The sequence below is a fragment of the Schistocerca nitens genome, chromosome 2 (genome assembly GCF_023898315.1).
Source record: "Schistocerca nitens isolate TAMUIC-IGC-003100 chromosome 2, iqSchNite1.1, whole genome shotgun sequence".
NCBI lineage: Eukaryota > Metazoa > Arthropoda > Insecta > Orthoptera > Acrididae > Schistocerca > Schistocerca nitens.
The window spans coordinates 671727757-671741934 of record NC_064615.1 but is presented as its reverse complement, the minus strand read 5'-3'; the positions used below and the strand labels follow the sequence as shown (position 1 = coordinate 671741934).

Genomic DNA, 14178 nt, shown 5'->3' with positions numbered 1-14178 from the left:
TGTCTCATAAACAACCACAGCGAAGAACTGTCATTGGTCACTCTGTTCCCTTCTACCCCACTGTCTTTCTTGCTCCTCCAAGATGACTTCCCCAATATACCTGTGGCCTGGGAAGCACAACTATTACTGCCAACGGTAAAGTAACACTTGGAAACTGCTGGCACACATCCAGTCTGGCTTCGCGGAATAGCCTCGGCGTTCCTAGAGCCGCTACGGTTCTACAGCAAGCCCAGGGATCGCAATATATCGCGAAAAACACTTCTGAGAACGGTTTAACTTGGCTGTGTATAGCATTTGGCAGCTCCCGGGAGACCTATATTCAATGTTTGCGAAATAGCCTTGAAATTTACACATCCGCTATGCTTCCACAATGACTATAGGAGTCACAAGACTCCTTGCCAAACATCTCTAAGGACAGGTTGAATTTTCTGTGTCCGGTGGTCCCGCGGACCACATCCCCAAGCTAGCGGCCAATCCCCTCTCCACAGATGGGAGCTGTTGGCTCAAGCTGTTCCGTACGGCCGCGCGGGATTTGCCGAGCGGTCTAGGGGCTGCTGTCATGGACTGTGCGGCTGGTCCCGGCGGAGGTTCGAGTCCTCCCTCGGGCATTGGTGTGTGCGTTTGTCCTTAGGATAATTTAGGTTGTGTGTAAGCTTAGGGACTGATGACCTTAGCAGTTAAGTCCCATAAGATTTCACACACATTTGAACATTTGTTCCGTACAGTTATCCCATCGTCTCCCTTTGACTAAAGTATGACCAATATAGAGCTTAACTGCATTTCTAGACTATTCTCTCACTAAATAAGAGGTCACAGTCGAACTCTTTCTGGTCAGGATGAATGCACTGATCCGGTTGGCCGGCCGCTGTGACCGAGCGGTTGTAGACGCTACATTCCGGAGCCGCGCTGCTTATACGGTCGCAGGTTCGAATCTTGCGTCGGGTATGGATGTGTGTGATGTCCTTAGGTTAGTTAGGTTTAAGCAGTTTTAAATCTAAGGGACTGATGACCTCAGATGTTAAGTCTCATAGTGCTTAGAGCCATTTGAACCATTTTTTTTTATTCGGTTGGGAAAAGTGTCGTACACCTTTTGTATTTTCTGCCGAGGAAAACTGGCTCACAACTGGTCCCTGATATCCTTAACAGTGTCAGTGAAGGAGATGATGTTAGAGTCGGTCCCACACATTCTCTCTGGGGCAGATCATTGTACACTCGGGAGTACCTCAGTATCACAAAGATAGTTCATAAAGACACCTGCCATCCTGCGCGGACGAGCACTGTTGTGTTAAAAAATAGCACCACAATACTGTCACAGGACTGGAAACACATGAAGACACAGACCGTCCGTGACGTACAGCTGTGCTGTCAGAGCCCCCTCAATCACTACCGATCGTGACCTATAGTGATACCAGATTGCTCTCCATACAATGTAGCCATGAGTAGCAACGCTGTGCCTCTCTAAAGCAATGGATGATTGGGTCGTCTGCCTAGGTCGCTCCCATGCTCACCTGCGATGATCATCTGGGGTAGTGCATTACCATGATTCATCGCCGAACACTCCATGCTTTCCGGTCACGGCACTACTCCAGACATGTTGTTGTGTTAATGCCAGCCTACGCATGGGACAGTAATTCCCCAGTCCAGCTGTTGTTAGTCTCTTACCCAGAATGTTGCAGGACGTCAATTACTTGTTCTAACATGACAGGTGCAAATGTTAAGGTGTCACGAGGTGCATGGTACACTATATGGCGATCCTTCTGGTCAGTCGTGGTCGGCCTGAACACACAAGACACGTTCCCATGCACCCCAGTACTGGGATACTGTCATATCCGGATGCCTCTCAAATCTGAATACTGCGAGCAACCAGTTAAATGGAGACCACTCCTTCAAAACTGTTTCAGGTGCAGATAGCGCTGTCTCACACATCTCTGTGTCCTTCAGTGAACATTCGACATCTGACGCCGTTCACGCCCCTTATACAGTGAAGCGCCAAAGGAACTGGTACAGGCATGGGCGCTGCGTTCGGCAAAGCCTATATAAGACAACATGTGTCTGGCGCAATTGTTAGATCGGTTACTGCTGCTGCAGTGGACGGTTATCAAGATTGAAGTGAGTTTGAACCTGGTGTTATAGTCGGCGCGAGAGCGATGGGGACACAGCATCTCCGAGGTAGCGGTGAAGTGGGGATTTTTCCGTACGGCCATTTCATGAGTGTGCCGTGAATATCAAGAGTCCTGTAAAACATCAACCCTCCGACATCGCTGGGGCCAGAAAGATTCTGCAAGAATGGGACCAACGACGACTAAAGAGAATCGTTCAACGTGACAGAAGAGCAACCCTTCCACAAATCGCTGCAGATTTCAATGTTGGGCCATCACCAAGTGTCAGCGTTCGAACAATTGGACGAAACATTTATCGATATGGGCTTTCGGAGCCGAAGGCCCACTCGTGTACCCTTGATGATTGCACGACACAAAGCTCTACGTCTCGTCTGGGCCCGTCAACACCGACAGTGGACTGCTTATGACTGGAAAATGATTCCTGGTCGGATGAGTCTCGTTACAAATTGTATCGAGCGGATGGACGTGTACGGGTATGGAGACAACCTCATGAAACCATGGACCCTGCATATCAGAGGGGACTGTTCAAGCTGGTGAAGGCTCTGTAATGGTGTGGGGCGTGTGCAGTTGGAGTGCTATGGGATCCCTGATAAGTCTAGATGACTCTGACAGGTGACACGTTGGTAAGCATCCTGCCTGATCACCTACATCCATTCAAGTCCAATGTGCATTCCAATCGACTTGGTCAATTCCAGCAGGACAATGCGACACCCCACACGTCCAGGAGAAACACTCTTCTAAGTTTAAACACTTCTGATGGCCACCAAACCCTCCAGACATGAACATTATTGAGCATATCTGGGATGCCTTGCAACATGCTGTTCAGAAGAGATAAGAGATCTCCACCCCTCGTCATCTTACGGATTTATAGACAGCCCTGCAGGATTCATGGTGTCAGTCTCCTCCATCACTACATCAGACATTAGTCGAGTCCATGCCACGTCGTGTTGCGGCATTTCTGCGTGATCGCGGGGGCCCTACACGATATTGTATCAGTTTCTTTGGCTCTTCAGTGTATACTCCACTAGGTTTGGTAACAACGCTAAACACTCTAGTGAACGTCTTACCTGTCACACAGAACTACAACTCTACACGCCAACCGTGTATAAGTGCACGCTGTTACACTGACATCCGACCTTGTCTTCCGGGTGATTCATTTTTTTTTGACGGGCCGTGTATATACAGGGTGAGTCAATAAGACTCCATGAGGGCTTCAAGATTTTCGACAACTAATACTACGTAAGTGGGGTACGTAATAAAGTTTTAATGATCTTCTCCAAAAAATAAAATTTCGTAATTAATTTTTGCAACTTTTTTTTTTTTTGCTTTAATGTCTGCAATCCTGGGAAGCAATGAAATCGTCGCCATTTTAGTGCATGTAAAAACGTACGTCTAACGCCATATTCCGTGTTTTTCAGAAAGGATGATCTGGTTTTAACTGTTTATATTTATTGGTGGATATATTTGTACACTATAAAACAGGGGAAAAATTGAAAACAGTGACAAAACCTTAACTTTATATATATATATATATATATATATATATATATATATATATATATACGATTCCAATATGAAACTTTCTACATTATTACGCAACGGACATTCCGGGAAAGTAATGTATGTTGACAGAATGCAGTAAGTAACTTTAGAGAAACACCGCTAGATGTTATTCCAAGCATTGATTGTCTTTGGAACGTAAGTCTACGCAACGATTCAATCGACGTTAGACAAATTGATTATCAAGATATTTCTCCAGTCTTCTACTCGAACGGAACGCGAATAAAGCTTTCTCCTCGGTTCCAAAATGACATGTCTTTGTCAGAACAATTATTTTACAAGTAAAGGGTATAGAAAATTGATCGAGGTGCGCCCTTGAATTACCTTTGAGTGATTACCTTACGTGGTGCATTCGCGTGGGTAGCGCATCGCCTGTAAATCGGGAGCGACGGCATCGAACATTCCGCGAGATTTGTTTTGTTGACGGGAGCATGACAAGTCAATACAGGATCAAAGGGACTCAATGTTGTTTAAAACTGAGGAGTCATAGAAGGTGACTGTATTCTCTTATTTAGCAAGTTATAATTTGCTACAGCTGTGCAGCGAGATCTGCATCGACAGTTCAGTTCTGCAGCTCGTACTGGCCACTTCACGGCAACTTAACACTATGCCGTCCGGCGACACTAAAATGGTGTCGTACGCGAAATAGCTGTTAACGACCGGCGACGCCACAGTGGTGTCGTGTGCACAGAATCGCTCAGTGGCCGGCGACACCACAGTGGTGTCGTGAGCATAGTATCGCGCAGTGACCGGCGACAGCACGTTAGCATCTTTTGCATTCTGTTGGTGTTTTGTTTAGGTAACAATAAGTTACACACGTCAACAAGTGTTTTGTTTTTATAAGTACTTGTGCCCTTTCATCATGGCGGACGAAAGAGACAATAGGATTATTTACGATGAATGAGCGGACGTCTTGTCTGACGTTCCGGACAAGTTGGCCGATTGGGAAGATGACACTGGATATCAAAAAAATGAAAGTGAAGCAGAATCGTAGGAAGATAGTGAAATAAGTCCAAGAAGAATTCGGCGAACGCTACGGTTGCCAACTGATTCGGCTGAATCAGACAAAGAAGACAGTGCACAGTGGTCAGACATTGATTTACCGAGGACCAATAATAAATTTGAAGGATTCCCGGGTCCAAACATGTTTGCCAAAGATACACAGAGCGTCGAGGATATCGTACAATTATATATTGGGAACGATCTATTTGAATATCTAGGCAACGAAACCAAAAAGTACTACAGTCAAAATTGCAATAGAAGGAAACTGGATTTAAAAAATGTCAAATTTGTCGACGTTACGGGACCTGAACTTAGAAAATGGTTTGGGCTTGCTATCCTTATGAGAACTGTAAGAAAAGCAAGGATCAATGATTATTGGTCAACGAATCCGCTGATAGACACACCAATATTTCGCAAAACGATGTCCCGCAACCGATTCAGACAAATATTTTCATTTTTACATTTTTCCGACAGCAACAATAAACTGGATAATGCCGATCGGCTTGTCAAAGTGCAATTCGTAATTGATTATTTTTCCAAAAACTTTAAAGAAACGTTTAATCTAAGTCAAAACACCTCAACTGATGAAGGAATGATACCGTGGCGTGGATGGTTAAATTTTAAAGTTTACAATCCGTCGAAAATTACGAAATACGGCATACTCATTCGGATGCTGCGTGATTCGAGTACAGGATACATTTCCTCATTCAAGATATATTCAGGCGCTGGACAGCCTTTAGCGAAAACAGCGGTGGAACTATTGACACCTTCTGATGGAAAGTGGCGTCACCTCTGCATGGATAATTATTGTAACAGTGTATAACTTGCAGAGAAGTTACTTGAAATGAAAATTCGAGTTTGTGGAACGATACGGCAAAATAGAGGATTTCCGGAAAATTAAAGCGCGCAAAAGTCAATGTGTTTGAAGCCTGTCATCAACGGAAAGGTGACAAGCATCCGGTGACAAGCAAAGTAATCCGAATTAGCGCTTCCGGCGCCAAGCGAATAAATTTGTACGAGACGTGCGGACGGCAAAGTGTTAATTTTACAAATACAAAATGAGCTTGTGTGTCATGAAATGCTCTAGCATACCTTAGTAAAACGTCGACTGATTTCGACTGTTTTCCATTGGCAGCATAAAATCGACGCTACAAGCAAAACTTTATACACTCCACCCAAGCAATGTTTAAGCTAAGATCGCATGGGGTACAACTTTCAAGTACTAAACGAGGGATATAAGGCAAAACGTAATCTGTTTTGCTATATCTCAATGGGGAGATTTTAAGAAGGTAGAGATGTATACTAGAACTTAGAGGAAGCAACAACTGCACGCTATCCTAACCACGAAAGAGATTGAATTACGGTGATATTTCCGATTCCATTCTGACAGGACGTTCCGAAATTACACTGCCTATCAAAGAAAGTGATGCACCCAGAAGACTCAGTCTGCAGTTGAACAAGTGTGTGTCAGTGAATGCGGGAGGACGACGGTTCAAAGCCGCGACCGGCCATCCTGATTTAGGTTTTCCGTGATTTCCCTAATTCGCGTAGGACAAATGCCGCGATGGTTACTTCGAAAGGGCACGGCCGATTTCATTCTCCATCCTTCACTAATCCAAGCTTGTGCTCCGCTTCCAATGACTACGTTGTCGACGGGATGTGAAACACTTGTCTCCTCCTCCTCCTCCTCCTCCTCCAGTAACTGCGGTCCAGCTTTTCGCAGACGTTTTTGGATTGCTCCATCTGTGGCGACATATATTCGTATTTGGTATCACCACTTTGAAGATGGTGGTAAGTTACTATGGGACTAAACTGCTGAGGTCATCGGTTTGTAGGCTTACACACTACTTAATCTAACTTACACTATCTAACGTTAAGGACAACACCCCCCCCCCCCCCCATGCCCGAGAGAGGACTCGAACGTCCGATGGGGGGGTGGGGGGGGGGGAGCCGCATGAACCGTGGCAAAGCGCCAAAGACCGCGCACTTTGAAGAGACAAGATGTCTGCGGAAGGGTAAGAATCCAGGTCGACATCACACTTCTGATGAAAGAGTAAAGAGCATTCGCAAGTTTTTGAGCAGAGTTCATAAAAATGCACTCGTCGTACAAGCAGAGAACTTGGTCATTCATAGTACAGGGATCTGGCGAATGTCAAAGGCAAAGTTTGCCTACAAATAGTAGACACTGAAAATAGTGTACTTCTTCACGTTTTAATGATAAAAGGGAATGTGTCGACGTAAAGGATACCGTCTCACAAGATATGAAAGAAGAAAGATGTTTACTGCGGTTAATTTTCAGTGCTGCAGTAATATTTCCATATAGCGCTTAAGATAACAGGCATAATGTGTGCAAATGATGACTCCAGAACCGTTAGGAAATCGTCGAGCGTGTAAGAGATACGCCTAAAGTGAACGTGTTTTCTGTCTTTTCTTACGAAAGATGTACGGATGAGTCCTTATGCGAATTACACAATAAGTGGAATGAGCTACCTGTAAATACTGCAGACGTGGCTCTTTTCTCAACTTCAGAAAAACCATAGGACTTTGACAGTTACCAGTTCCAGCAGGATGGAGCTCCACCACACTGACGCAACCATCTCTGGCAACACCTCAATGACATACTGCCCTCAACACTATATAGTGCGCGGGGCATACCGAGACACTGCCCTCCAAGACCCTCGAAAATGTCGGTTTACGCCTTTTTCTTGTGAGGATACGTTAGGGAATGCGTTTTAGTTCCCGCTTCACTTCGTGATACGAATGACTTCAAAAAAGAATAAGACCAGCATTGACGTCTGTCGATAAGGGAATCTTACACAAAATGGACGACGAATTTTAGCTATCTTCTAGATGTTGTCCGTATGCCTGGTGGTGGACACATAGAACATTTATAATGACGTAGCAAATATCTTTAGGATCTTTTGTGTATTTTGCAATGAGTCTCTGTTCTGTAGCATGTTTCTATCAAGAGATATAATTTCTTAACAGCAAGTCGCTGAAAGTGTAGTTGAAGGATAAAAATTAAATAATAAAATAAATTTTTTCATTGAATGGTCTTAGGATCTAAAGAAACCCTTACAACGTCTGTAACTAGCGACACTAATGTCCTCGTACTCCATAGCTTTTAGTACCAGCGGTGCCGAGATTTCGACAGTTTTAGGGCTGGACGAGTTGGCACGCATTTTTTTTACGAGAAGCAATTGTGATATATTCGATAAACAGTACCTAACCTCGTAAAGAAATAACAATGTCACTAAAACAAATAATAGATATAAAATGACATTTCATGTGTTAACTTTTTTGCGTTACTCCTTTCCTCTAAATAACAAAACAGGTTCCGTGATGAACGGCGACTAAGGTCCCAATGAACGGAAACGTAAAATAATCCTACAATCACGCCACTAAGAACGAATAACTACAATCGTTTTGCAATTTCCGTCCAGTCAGCATTTTACTCAATGATTCCAAAGACTTGACGTATAATGCCCATGATCGAGTGACTGATGACATAGATGAACGCGACTTCTGAGACAATTACCAGTCTGATTTTTGTAAACGCCATAGCACGGGCTCTCCATTAAATAAAGTAATACATGACTACGCCATATATAATTGTGAGACTACGATGCTGACGTTATTAAACCAAAAACGGCATTTGATACCGTCAGCTATGATGGCGTGGTCACAAAAACGCGACGTCTACATTTTCTTCTCATCCGCGGGCACTCGGATTGCTTCGGCCTTACATGTAGCCAATAGAAAACCTTCACTCAGTGATGCCACCTATGCAACCTAATTTTATCCACTAATGCTTAGAAGTATTTGTGTGACGTAATGGGAAACACTCTGAATGCTGTTTTGGCCAAAGGAAGCCATCGAATTATTCCCTGTGAGTGGAAACTTCCTCAAGCGCCTTACTACACTATCATTTGGGGAAAAATCCCCTAAAGCTTGAAGTATCAAAATCTGCGAATAATCTGAAACTTGCTTTGGATGAACAACTAGCTTGTCAGTGAACACTGTCGTCTACTGATGCATCAGCTCACAGTCTAAACCTACCTGTCTGTACGATTATCTGCAATGAATTTCCGCTTCACGAAGAGATGTAAACTGCTACTGTTATGACTTTTTCTAAATGTTAAACTCCACAGAAAATATACGAGCTATTTCAACTTCTTATGTTAAATTTCAGCCTCCAGTTGCACAAGCAAAGAAACTTTAACTAGGTTTCGGCTATAATAATGTAGCCTTCTTCAGAAATGTCACAATATAAAATTAAAACATGACAGCCGGCAGAAGTGGCCGTGCGGTTAAAGGCGCTGCAGTCTGGAACCGCAAGACCGCTACGGTCGCAGGTTCGAATCCTGCCTCGGGCATGGATGTTTGTGATGTCCTTAGGTTAGTTAGGTTTAACTAGTTCTAAGTTCTAGGGGACTAATGACCTCAGCAGTTGACTCCCATAGTGCTCAGAGCCATTTTTTTTTTTTTTAAACATGACAGGTATTGGCCTTATCAAACTTAAAATGTTAGTACTACAGAACATAGTCATAAGACTACGTCACTTCTACTAATGTTTTGTCGATAGGCCACACAAACGGGCCAGACACGTGGGCCACGGGCTCTCGACTGGCCGGTTTGTGTGGCCTATCGACAAAATATTGGTAGAAGTGACGTAGTCTTATGACTACGTACTGTAGTACTAACATTTTAAGTTTAATAAGGTGAATACCTGTCATGTTTTAATTTTATATTGTGACATTTCTGAAGAAGGCTACATTATTATAGCCGAAACCTAGGTAAAGTTTCTTTGTTTATGCAACTGGATGCTGAAATTTAATATATTTGCATTTTACAGTTGCTGACTCTGCTGCGCCATACTAAAAATATTTCAACTTCTCTCGTCATCAATGTAATGATAAAGTGCATGAATACGTTGTTAAAAGTAATGTAGCACGCCGGCCGGTGCGGCCGAGCGGTTCTAGGCGCTTCAGTCTGGAACCGCGCAACCGCTATGGTCGCAGGTTCGAATCCTGCCTCGGGCACGGATGTGTGTGATGTCCTTAGGTTAGTTAGGTTTAAGTAGTTCTAAGTTCTTCGGGACCCAAACAGACCCCTGTGATCAGAATGATGCACCCTCCCCTCCGAATCGGGGACAAAGGTCGCCTAAAGATCAAGCACGACCACTTGGGCATCCTGTGGTAGGGAAACTATTACTGACAAAAGACCTAAAGGCAAATACTCATGAAGAGAAAGTGCAGGTAAACACAATAAGTAGCACAAGTGTACCAACAAACACAAGTACACCAACAAGCTCACCAACCGAACGAGGGCTGGGAATGGATCCTGCTAGGATCTACCCCAACCTGGAGCACGCTTTACAACTGTCTAGACTGGAAGAGCCGGCCATCCTCACAACAGCCTTAAGGCATGTGGTGCTTGTTGGCCACGAATATGGCAGAGATATCACCTTCCCAGTGATGGAGGCTGTAGATAGAATACAGCTGAAGACAATGAATCTCCCCACAGACTTCGGGGCCCTGCGGGACCTAGTTAAGAAGGTATTTGAAAGGCGAAATGAAAAGTTCGACCTCAATGAATTGTACAATCAATCTGTCATCACTAACGGCAGAATAGCACACGACTGGCGCAAAAACTGGCCGGAATCTCACATTCACACATACTTCCCACGTGAGCCAGTTAAAAGTGGGACAGATAAACACACACAATAGCAAACAGGTTCTGCAGGAACTCCGGAGAGTGGTGGAGGAGAAGAGTCTAGACGTACTCTGTTTGCAGGAGCCATACTCCCTGGCTGGACGGATCCCGTTCACTGCAGTCAACTGGCAACAGATTTATAGCGGAGCGGAACCAAGAGCCGCGGTCATAATCACAAACAAAGCACTGAGAGCCACAGTATTAGCACAATTTTCAGATGACCACTGCAACGTCGTGGAGCTTCATTCACCAACGGGAGCACTCTATGTGGTTAACATGTACTTCCAGTACCGAAGACAAATAGATGAATTCCTGGACTAGCTCGTTCAAATAGCCACGGCGTTGCGGGGACGTAAAATTCTTGTGATAGCGGACATTAACGCAAAATCCCCCCTGTGGTTCAGTGGTACTCAGGATGACCGAGGAGAAAAAGCTGTCGACACAATCATGGCACTACAACTAATGGTCGCAAACAAACAGGGAAACCCTCCCACCTACACTGGTGGTGGAGGACAGGGCACAAACATCGACGTTACTCTTGTAACGCCAAACCTTGCAGCAAAAATATCACACTGGACAGTATGGGACCAAATTACCACTAGTGACCATAACGTAATAACATTCACCATTGGAGACAGCGAGTGCCAGTGGGACATGGGGTGGGAAACGCAGCTCAATTACAATAAACCGACTGGGACCGCTTGGCGAGGGAGTGTGACATTCCTGCATTACTGGGGGATGATGTCAACGTAGAAGAATATGCCAAATAACTAACAAGTCGATAACTAGGGCGGTGAAGGCAGCTGTACCAACCAGGAGGAGGGCCGTCGCGGCCTCCCCCTCACCATGGTCAGCCGAACTGGAGCAAATGCGAGGAGGGCGAGGAGGTATTACCAGCGGTGCGGCGTCTGGCATGAAAAGCAGCGCTGGCTGCAGGTATACAGAGAAGCCAGAGAACAGTTCCAACAGGAACTTAAGGCTGTCGGGATGAGGAGCTGGGAGAAGTACGTACAAAGCCAACTGGCTACTGACCCCTGGGGACTACCATACAAAATAGTACGGGAAAAAATCAAATCACCTATGGTGCTATCTACCGTCAGGGACTTGGACCGGATGACGGAGACCTGGCAGGAAACTGCGGGGGTCCTACTCCGTGCCCTGCTACCTGACGATAGAGAGGATGATGACTCTGACGAACAACAGAGAATAAGGAGAGAGAACCAACGGGTCTACGAAAACAACCGAGTGGTTTATCCCTTCTCCGAAGAAGAGGTAAGCTCCCAAATAAAAGCTCTTAAAAAAGGCAAAGCTCCTGGCCCAGACGGCATCACTGCGGAAGTGATACAATACCTCGCCCCCCGGCTGGTGGCACCTCTCACTCAGCTGTACAATGAGTGTTTACGGCTTCAGACATTCCCCTCAATATGCAAGAAGGCGAATGTAGTTATCATCAAAAAAGGCCGAGACAAAGACTCCAAAGGAGCCAAGTCGTACAGACCTATATGTCTACTGGACTTGTTGGGCAATCTTTTTGAGAGGTTGCTAGCAGACAGACTAGCTGCACACCGAGTCCTGTGCGGGATGAGTGACAAACAATTCGGTTTTCGGACAGGACGATCGGCGTCTGACGCAATCGCCCTGGCTCCGGATGTCTGTGACTTTGCCCCGCACAAGTACATTGTCGGCATCATGGTGGACATCAGTGGCGCCTTCGACAACCTGTGGTGGCCTTCGCTCTTCTCCTGCTTGCGGGAGAAGGAATGCCCAGGGCCACTGTATGGCTGTCTCAGGAGCTATTGTGAAGAAAGGGAGATCTGGCTATCGGCCCCTAGCGGCAAAGTCAGCAAGAAAATCACCAAGGGGTGTCCTCAGGGATCCGTCCTGGGGCCACTCTTTTGGGACATAAATATGGAGCCACTCTTAGAAGAACTAAAGATCAGTGAAGATGTGCTAGATGTCATAGCCTACGCAGACGACCTCCTTCTACTGGTCGGCAGCCGTGGCCGCGAAGAGTTAGAACCAAAAGTAGATAGAGCCATAGCAATACTGACCACATGGTGTCACAAAACAAAAATGACCATCGCGCCTAACAAGTCTACCTACCTGTTGCTAAAAGGTCAACTATTAAGAAATCCCACAGTCAGAATAAACGGCCTACCGGTCCTCAGGCGCCGAGAAGCCCGGTATCTTGGTGTCATCGTCGACAAGAGGTGGAACTATGCATCACACATTGACACGGTAACACAGAGATCACTAACAGTACTAAACAATTTAATCGGAATAGGACACAAAAGATTCCATCTCCCACCTGATCTAATCAAATTGTATCATAGCAGCATCCTTACATCCATAGTAGGCTACGGGTCAGCGGTCTGGGCACACAGGCTCACGAGGGTCATGCCTGCCATGGCCGTAAGAAGAGTGCAGCGAAATATGCTCCTACGTTCAGTAGGCGCATATAGAACAACTCCAGGAGGGGCACTTTTAGTACTGATGGGGTTATGTCCACTAGACATAAAAATTAGGGAACAGGCCACCTGGTATTGGATAAAGAAGAATAGAAGAGAAAAAATTGAAGAAATCATGGGGGTATATGTAGGGGATAAACAAAGTATCAAAGAAGGGGAACTGAATTATGGCAGGAACTTTGGAATAATGATGAGACAGGCCGAAGAACACACGAGCTACTTCCAAGCATACAGGAACGCCTAAAACTCACATACATCAAACCCACTAGAGGCTTGCTGCACTTTCTTACTGGGCATGGACCCTACCCGACATATACACTCCTGGAAATTGAAATAAGAACACCGTGAATTCATTGTCCCAGGAAGGGGAAACTTTATTGACACATTCCTGGGGTCAGATACATCACATGATCACACTGACAGAACCACAGGCACATAGACTCAGGCAACAGAGCATGCACAATGTCGGCACTAGTACAGTGTATATCCACCTTTCGCAGCAATGCAGGCTGCTATTCTCCCATGGAGACGATCGTAGAGATGCTGGATGTAGTCCTGTGGAACGGCTTGCCATGCCATTTCCACCTGGCGCCTCAGTTGGACCAGCGTTCGTGCTGGACGTGCAGACCGCGTGAGACGACGCTTCATCCAGTCCCAAACATGCTCAATGGGGGACAGATCCAGAGATCTTGCTGGCCAGGGTAGTTGACTTACACCTTGTAGAGCACGTTGGGTGGTACGGGATACATGCGGACGTGCATTGTCCTGTTGGAACAGCAAGTTCCCTTGCCGGTCTAGGAATGGTAGAACGATGGGTTCGATGACGGTTTGGATGTACCGTGCACTATTCAGTGTCCCCTCGACGATCACCAGTGGTGTACGGCCATTGTAGGAGATCGCTCCCCACACCATGATGCTGGGTGTTGGCCCTGTGTGCCTCGGTCGTATGCAGTCCTGATTGTGGCGCTCACCTGCACGGCGCCAAACACGCATACGACCATCATTGGCACCAAGGCAGAAGCGACTCTCATCGCTGAAGACGACACGTCTCCATTCGTCCCTCCATTCACGCCTGTCGCGACACCACTGGAGGCGGGCTGCACGATGTTGGGGCGTGAGCGGAAGACGGCCTAACGGTGTGCGGGACCGTAGCCCAGCTTCATGGAGACGGTTGCGAGTGGTCCTCGCCGATACCCCAGGAGCAACAGTGTCCCTAATTTGCTGGGAAGTGGCGGTGCGGTCCCCTACGGCACTGCGTAGGATCCTACGGTCTTGGCGTGCATCCGTGCGTCGCTGCGGTCCGGTCCCAGGTC

The 14178-nt window shown here is 46.1% G+C and overlaps 1 protein-coding gene across 3 annotated transcripts in view; it reads left to right on the top strand.

Annotated features, from left to right (window-relative positions):
• Positions 1-14178, top strand: part of LOC126236785 (uncharacterized) — a 192471-nt gene that overhangs the window by 124254 nt on the left and 54039 nt on the right. The window lies entirely within an intron of this gene.